Genomic DNA, 9,108 nt, shown 5'->3' with positions numbered 1-9,108 from the left:
TTGAGTGTGAGTGGAAACCGAATCTCCCGGAGGAAACACATGTAGACAGGGAGAACACACCAAACTCCTCCTAGACTGTGACCTGAGGCAGGGATTGAATCCACAACCCCAGAACCCTACACTTTTAAAAATAAAAGTGCTACAAATTGTTTTTTGAATGATGCCAGCCTTACACCCTTAAACATGATGGTTCTATGAGGTTCTTTATTAAAGGAAACTGTTCTAAATATAACCATGACCATTTCAGTGTTCAATACTTTACTGTTTTCTCAGTTTATTCCAGTGTTTATAAAATCCTGGTCCCTCTTTACTGCACAGTGCTTTTAGCCCCCTAGTTTTTCAGTAGCCAAAGAGTGGCCTCAGCTCATGAAGGAGGTGTAAATGTGAAACGAAGGGGCTGTGGTACTTACAAACTACCAGAACGTGGAGGTAACAATTCCATGTACTGACTCTCTTCAATCTATCTGAATGAAAATGTGGCAATTAAATTTGTTCAGTGATTGTGTTTTTGGTGTAAGCTGTTTATTGACTAAATAATCCAATCCTCATAAGCTCATAAGGAGCTGCTTATCCATCGTTATCTCATATCAAACGTCCTGTAGATATCTACCACACTCTGACTGGAAATGCCATGAAGCACTTTGTTCAGCAAAGTATTAACTCTCTTATCCACTGCAGTCAGGGGAATGAATTTGGGTCTAGGTTTCTTTTTTTTAATCTTGACTCAAGCATCAGGGGTTCATCATAGGAGGGTCTTTCTCCTGAGTCCTCATTCCTCTCAGGGGTTCTTCACTGAGTGGTTTTCTTTTCATACTCGGTTCCTTTCAGGGAGATTTCTTTTTTATACTCTTATGGAGGTCTCAAGGTCTTATGGTATGTTTTAGATGCAAAACACCTAATGTATTTGGATTTTACTCATTTGCAGGGAGTCATTCACTCCCTCGTGTTTAGCAGGGTGAAGTTTCTCCACAGGGAGGTGGGAGAGATGTTTTCTTGTGAGTCCTGGTCCTTCACAGTGTTTCATCTTCATGTGCGTAGTGAGATGTCTTTACTTTTGCGTCATGATTGTTCTTGGTGGTTCTTTGTTTTTCAGTGCATTTTTTTTTTCTTATTTGCTTCTGTTCAGAGTTGATTTGGTAAAGAGTTCTCTCTCCTTCTTTTTTTATGTCTGACTCTCTTATGTCAGATTCCTCATGCTCTTAATATTTTATCTTTCAAGTCTTGGATCTTGTGCAAGTGTTTTTAAGGCTCCTAGGAAGTTTCTTCCTCACATATTGTCTTTGGTTGATGTTCCCTTGTGGGCCTCACCTCTGTGCTTATAAACTTGCTTTAGACAATAACTTCACACATTAACTGTATAATAGCAAATGCAAAGTGAATTGTGTTGAATTGAACTGAACTGAACTCAACTGAATCAATATGAACCAAACTCAAATAAATAGAATCAGAGTGAATTGATCTGAACTGAATTGAAATTGAATGATGGCCAGAATCAATGAATGATTGATTGCAAGAATGAAGGTATGAAATAACGTATGACTGAATTAATGCAATAATGAATGCATAATAATGAAAGAGTGAATGCATGAATGAATGCAAGAATATGTGCAAGAATGAACAAACAAATGAATAAATGAATGAATGAAATGTGGCCAGAATTAACAAATAAATGAATGAATGAATGAATGAATGAATGAATGAATGAATGAATGAATGAATGAATGGTGTCCAGATGATCTCACAAATTAATGAAAGAAAGACTGTATGAGTGACTGGCTGACTAAACGAATGAACAAACGAATGAATGAATGAATGACTGGCCGACTAAACGAATGAATAAATGAAGGACTGGTCGACTAAACAAATGAATGAATGAATGAATGAATGAATGAACGAAATGTGGCCAGAATGAACAAATAAATGAATGACTGAACAAATGAATGAATGAATGAATGAATGAACGAACGACTGAATGAATGAATGAATGAATGAATGAATGAATGAATGAATGAATGGACAAATGAATGAATTAACAAATTAATGAATTAATGTGTCTAGAATTAATGAATGATTGCACAAATGAATGAAAGAATGTATGACTGACTAACTGACTGGATGAATGAATGGGTGGATGAACAAATGAATAAATTTATGAATGAATGCACAAATGAATGAAAGAAAGAACATATGATTGGCTGACTGACTGACTGACTGACTGACTGACTGAATGAATGAATGAATGAATAAGTGTGTGCCAGAATGAAAGAATAAATTCAAGAACAAATGAATGATTGAACAAACGAATGAAAGAATGAGCAAGCTCTGGGGTCTTGGGGTCTGGATGCGATACATTGTTTTGTGTCACTGTGAGTTTTGTGTTTGTTCTCCCTGTGTCTGTGTGGTTTTCCTCCATGCAGAATTACCAGGTGTGAGTGTGTGAGTGACTGGGTGAGTGTGTGATGTCCTGTGATGAACTGGGGCTCTGTCCTTGGTGTGTTCCTGCCTTGAGCGATTCCAGGTAGGTGACCCTGATCAGGATGAAGTGAATGAATTGAATGAAAACACTGCACTGAAATGCACTGAATAAGGAGAATCAGAGTCTGAATCACAGAGTCTGTGTTTGTGAATCACTCTTTAAGACTAAAGTAAAGGTTCCTAATTGGTTCTTACTCCAGATGGTTCTAAAAGCCTGCAAACGCCTGCATTAAGTCATGCTTATCAGTATGTGGAGGTTCTTTAAACTTCAGAGATGTTCTTCACACCCACCACATCTGTTTTTATGGGCTTCTTTACTGAACGCAGTGGTGTTCATCAATTAAAGGGGAATATATATTTTTATTGTTGTTCCAAAATAACACCAGCATCTGAATCTGGAATCTGGCCCCTCCATCCCCCACTGGAAGACCGCGGAGCGGCACGAGCCTGCAAACCGTCCCCGGGGCTGCATACGAGGGGGGTTAGGGGGTGGGATGAGGGAGGGAGTGAATAATGGTGGTGGTGGTGGGGGGTGGCGGTGGTAAAGTCTCCTAGCCTCCACGCGCGCTTTTGTTCACCGTCCTCCTCGCGACCTGGGGGATTAGCGACGCCTCTCTCTCTCTCTCTCTCTCTCTCTCTCTCTCTCTCTCTCTCTCTCTCAGACACACACACACACACAAACACACTCACTTCTCCGGATCTCGAGCGCGCGCACGGACCTCCACACGCGCCTCGTTCATGCTGCTTTCGGCTCGCGCTGCAAAGGGAATCCGCTGCAGCTGAAACGGGAGGCGGGCAGCCTCGCGCACCTCGCGGACAAGGTGAGAGCGCAGAGGGGTGTTTGTATTCACTTATATATATATCTTAATGGTTTATTTTTTCAGCCCCTCATCATCATCACCTTCATCTTCATCCTCATCCTCTTCTTTGCAAGATCCTCACACAACGGCTCCCTCAGCCAGCGCTGTTTTATCGGAGCGCGCGCGCGAGGAGCGAGAGGAAAGTGCGAGGGGGGGAAGGAGGGAGGGTGGACAGGGGGCTCTCGCGCAGGACAAAGCCTCGCTGTAGCCCACCTGCACTGATCACACTGTACAGCTATAGAGTTGCTGCCAGAGGTCTCTGTGAGACTTACTGACCGTGAAGGTGACACGTGAAGTGAACGGGCTCGTGTCCCAGGATCGCGGGGTTTTTTCCCTTTGATTTACCAGCTCCAAGAAGCTAGTTCACCTTAAAAGTGTGCATCCAACACCTTGCCTAAGACATCCATCTTCTTTGATCCGAGTGGATCAGACACAGCAGTGCTGCTGGAGTTTTTCAACTCCTCACCCCTTCATCTCCCTTCTTTATAAAATGCTTTATTCTTGTTTATTGTGATTGCTCTCGTCCGTAAGGTAATGATTGGGGATCAGTTCTGGATCGCAATAGCCGCTCTAATGTATCCCAAAGGTATTGGATTGGGTCCCATTCGTCTAGAGAACACAGTTCTACTGTTCCACCATGAATGCATTTCAGCTAGTGGATAGCAAACCTACTGTAAAACAATGCTTCCGGCAAGAGTCAGTGGGCGCATATCCATTTCATGTAATAACTTTCTACGAAGCTGTTGAGCTCTTCAGACGTCTGGTTCCTATCGCCACCACTGTGAATAAAATCTGACTCACTCAGTTCATCCATTTCACATCCATCATTCTGAGGAACTCTACTCAAAGGTTTAATTTTGCCTCAGGTCACTGTCTGTTTTCCCTGTGTCTGCGTGGGTGCTCTGCTTTTTGTAACTGCATGTTAGCAGTTGGACTGGTTGCTCAAACTTGTCCATTGATGTGTGTGAATGACTGTGAGTGTGTGTGATGCCATGTGATGGACCGGTGCTCTCTCCCGGGTGTGTTCTTGCCTTGTGCCCAGTGATGTGGGGTAGGGTCCGGACCCACTGCGACCCTGGTTAAAGGAGCTGGATAAATGGGACACCCCTTAAAACCTCTTCTTATCAGTAATGCTTTCACTTTCCTAAGGTGGAAGGAACAGTGCGGTCCCTGTGACTATCCCCCTGTGTTGCTGTACAGTAACTGCTCAGCCGTACTGCACTTTTCTGCCTTGTTAAAGCTGCCACTTGTGATTGTTGATGGAGTGGATTCTTGGTTCTGAGAAAGTCTCCCTGTCAAAAACAGGATCCGCTCACTGCTGTCCACATCCCCTTCATGCAAAAGCGTCAGCTTTGGTGCAATGCAAAGCTCGGCAAAGTTTGATGAATGCTGAGAGCTGTCGGTCTTGAAACTGTCGCCGTGACGACAGTGAGGCGAAGCAGACCCACGCTGGCATTCTGTCCAGGATTTCTGTGGCTTTCGTCTCCATCTGAGTGTCTGGAGAGCTGATGAAAGAAGGGGAAAGAAACCGCCTTCAGCCCATCACTCTGCGAAGAACACTCATGTCCAATGGACTCCTCCAAGCTCTGCCCCCAAGTGGGTTCTTCCTTAGAAACTGTTGCTAGGTCAAACAAGCTTTGCACTTTGAAAGCAATGCATTCCGTATTATTTTCATTTAAGCATGATATTAATAATAAATACTGTTTCAGTTTGTTTGTTATTGCCAAAACTGAAACAAAAACAGGTGGCATGGTGGCACAGCAGGTAGTGTCAGTGTCACACAGCTCCAGGGACCTGGAGGTTGTGGGTTCGAGTTTGGTGTGTTCTCCAAGTGTCCGCGTGGGTTTCCTCTGGGTGCGCCAGTTTCCTCCAAAATGGTCCAAAATGCATGTTGGTAGTTGAGTGGAGACTTGTGTCTCTTTTCACCAAGTGTCTCTTGGTGGGAATGTGTGAGTGTGTGTTGCCCTGTGAAGGATTGGCGCCCCCTCCAGGGTGGGTTCCCGCCTTGCACCCAGTGATTCTGGGTACATCAATTTTTAGTTTCACCATAAAAAGGTTACACTCTAGCCCTCAAGCTTTTTAATAGAATTTTCCATTCCACCTTAAAAGATGCAGCTGTTACACCCTAAAATTCTTATAAAAATAATTGTTCATTCCATCTTAATGACACATCAATTACACAGTTTCATAATAAATTTTTTTATTCCACCTTAAATGGTGCAGCAGATACACTTTAGCTTCTATTTTTTCATTCCACTTTAAAGAATGTAGCAGCTACTCTCTAACACCTAGGGTTTTTCTGGTGGAACAGAATGAAAATGTTTTTAAGAAGCTTAGGCTTCAAAAGTGTAACGCCTGCTCAATTTAAGGTGGAATGGAAAATTCTTTTAAATGGTGCAGCAGTTACATTCTAAGTTTCTTTGTCCATTTTCTTCTTTCAGCTTTAACAGTTTAACAATTTTGCTGCCACTCCACCTTTAATGGCGCAACAGTTATATTCTGGTGCTCTGGTGTCCAGAAACAGCAGTGCATCTGAATCTGACACAAATTGACCAATCAACACTCAGAACAGGGAGCAAACAATTACTCTGGCTAAACCGCTGTTTATTTTTACAGATATAATGAAATAATAAAAGCCAGTGTTCTGTTAGTCAGTGCTTCTCTCTGAACATTACAGAAGACGTGGGTATGAGACAAATATTTTGCACTCCAAACTAAGTGTATCCTAGCGCTGATCGTTCACATGTATACAAAATACAGCTTGTCCAACCTAGCAACAGTTGCTATGGAAGAGAAGGGGTGGTGTAAAGCATTGTGTGTGTAGGTTTGTGTGTGTGTGTGTGTGTGTGTGTGTGTGTACTGCTGTTATTTGTCAGAGAACTGCTAGAATAGAGAATGGCACAGCATTGTGTTTTGAGCAGCCCTGGGGAAATTTCAAGCAGCTGTTTGCAGCAAATTGGTTACTGGTTCTTTCACTGCCTCTCGTGTCTTCTTTCTCTTCTTCTGTCTTTCTTTGACTCTGAATACACAGACACCCCTCCCCCACCCCCCATCATCCCACCCTCAACTACCCATCATTCTCTCAGCTGGATTTCATACACTTTCTCTCTCTCTCTCTCTCTCTCTCTCTCTCTCTCTCTCTCTCTGTGTGTGTGTGTGTGTTTCTTTCTGTATCTATTCCTCTGTATCTGTTTACTTTTTTAATGTCTTATTTTCCCCTCCTCAATTTTCTCTTTCATGGCTTGCCTTTTCTTTCTTTTTTCTCTTTTCTTTCTTTGATTCTATTTTACTTTCTTTCTTTCTTTCTTTTTTTCGGTGCCATTTTATATGAAATGTTTGTAATAACTGCATATTTACACATTTCACATTAACATCAAATGTAACAGCAGTGTAATTACTACTGATATATTCGGTAGAGAAGAATTACCATAATATTGCTTATATAAAATATATGTGTTTATTAACATTTGCTGTTTTTATTAATTGTTTTTTATTACGTTCATACTTAATTATTATATTGAAAAAAAAAATCAAGGTAATTATAGTGGTAATTACTGATTAATTACAAGTAATTACTGAGTTGGAAAACAGAAGCTGATAATCAAGCGATGTATATATATATTCTTTACATATATTATTCAGTCAGTGTCATTGAATCTTTCTTTCTTTCTTTCTTTCTTTCTTTCTTTCTTTCTTTCTTTCTTTCCTTATCTTGCACTTATCTGTCACTCTGAAATTTTGTCTCTGTTTATTTTAATTTTTTCCTCTTTGCTGTTTATTCTGCCCTCTCTTTCTCCTCTTTCTCATCTCTCTTTCTCTCTCTCTCTCTCTCTCTCTCTCTCTCACACACACACACACACACACACACAATCCCTTCTCTTTTCCTTCTCTTTCTCCTTCCTTTCCCACTCACTCTCTTCCCCTTAGTCAATGTCTATCATCTTTCGCTTGCTCACCCCTCACCCCCCCCGCCCCTCTCTCTCTCTCCCGCCCTTTTCAGATACAGCTGGAGATCAAGCGTCTCTGAGTGTGTGAATAATTCATGGCTGTTTTTTTGATGATATCGGATGTGTGACATCACTTGAATAAACATGTGTGTGTGATAAATGTGCACTGAGTGACATCAGAGCGTCTCCGTCAGCCGTCATCAACAAACACAAACAGCAGTCTTCAGGAGCCTTGCTTTTATATTCAGACACTTCAAACTCTGTCCTCAAATCTCTCTCTCTCTCTCTCTCTCTCTCTCTCTCTCTCTCTCTCTCTCTCTCTCTCTCTCTCTCTCTCTCTCTCTCTCGCTCTCTCACTCTCTCCCAAATTGTTGTGGCTCTCAACAGTGAAGCCTTTTGATGTTTTAGTTTATAGTTCTGTAGCTCATCAGTGTTGTTTGTGTATTATTATTATTATTATTATTATTATTATTATTGCAGGTTTAAATAAAAGAAACATTTTTGCTAATACATTTATAATTGATGAAGAACCTTTAAATCAAGCAAAGTTTCTTCTGTGGCACCGCTCAAAGAACCCTTTGTAGCACCTTTTTTATTTTTAAGAGTGAGTGTAGGGTTTGATTCTCTGCTCAGGTAAAGCACAGATCAGTAAGAACTGAGGACGTGGGATGACTACCATTATTATTTCTGAGCTCTTTAACTAGAACAGCTCTTTACCATGCAGAAATGCCAACAGGGCACCTTCACATTGTCATCAGAAGCGAGGGGGAAATTGCCTTGGCCGTAGCAGCCCTGCACTATTGTGCTGTTTTTCGCAGGGGTCTGATTGATTCTCCTGTATTTCAATATCGTGTTTCCGGCCGGCTGCGCAGAGCCTCAGCATCAACACTTGTAAGGAGAGCGGGACGCTGACAGGTGGGATTGCATTTGTACTTGAAAAGCATCCAAACAGTCCAATGCCTTTAGACTCCAGGAGATAATGTCCTTGTCGTAAATTAGAAGGCGCTGGGCTTAATGGGCTACAGCTACTGTGCGGAGGACCGGAATGACTCACAACACTTATTTTAGGTGTAAAAATAAACTGGCAGAGAGTGATGTTCCAGGGGAAGACGAAATAGAGCTATTGTTAATGTGGGAACAAAAGAAAAAAACCCCCAAAAACCTACTCAATATAATACAAAATAATTTTTACTTTCAATGTACGTTCAGATTGAGGTGAGAGTGGCATTTATGACCAAGAACTTTAATCCAAAACCAGTAACAGGTCTCACTAATCCTTTCATGACTCAATGCCATCAAATCTTTCCAGCAATGTTCTGACAGTCATTGTCAATCTTCCCCAAAGGCTGTTGTTGCACCAAAAATGGGACAAATTCCTTATTGATTCCCTTCATTTCATAAGACATGGATGGATGAGGAAATGTCCACAAATATTTGGCCATGTTGTGCTCTGGCCATAGATATCAAAACAGAACAATAAAACATCACTGGTACACCTAGTGGAGTTGTATTATAATGTTATCACAGTAACACTGATACACGCACACACACGCACACACACACATTTCAGCTTATGGTAGGTTTGTTTTGAAGTTTGTGATGGACTTATTCAAAGTTCATCTCTCATATGTAGCGGGTTTACAGTGTCTCTTTCAGCAAAGAAAGCTGCCTCTGTTTTCCATGTGTGATATATCCAATTATGTCCAAAGCTCCATTAATCATCCACCCTGTGGGTGTCTATGGGAGTGTGTCATAGTTGGCGCATGGCTTGGCTCACTGCCAAGTGGTTCAAGTCAGCATGTGTGTCAGTGTGTGTGCATGAATGT

The 9,108-nt window shown here is 41.6% G+C and overlaps 1 protein-coding gene across 2 annotated transcripts in view; it reads left to right on the top strand.

Annotated features, from left to right (window-relative positions):
* The first annotated feature begins 3,201 nt into the window (after positions 1–3,201).
* Positions 3,202–9,108, top strand: part of ncanb (neurocan b) — a 227,276-nt gene continuing 221,369 nt past the window's right edge. For both annotated transcript variants that reach the window (XM_066648004.1, XM_066648003.1), the window contains exon 1: positions 3,202–3,296. The gene's annotated coding sequence lies outside the window, so the exon portion shown is untranslated. The remainder of the gene's footprint in view (positions 3,297–9,108) is intronic.

The sequence above is a fragment of the Hoplias malabaricus genome, chromosome 16 (genome assembly GCF_029633855.1).
Source record: "Hoplias malabaricus isolate fHopMal1 chromosome 16, fHopMal1.hap1, whole genome shotgun sequence".
Classification (NCBI taxonomy): domain Eukaryota; kingdom Metazoa; phylum Chordata; class Actinopteri; order Characiformes; family Erythrinidae; genus Hoplias; species Hoplias malabaricus.
The sequence above is the reverse complement of the archived record's forward strand: the minus strand, read 5'-3'. Positions and strand labels throughout refer to the sequence as shown.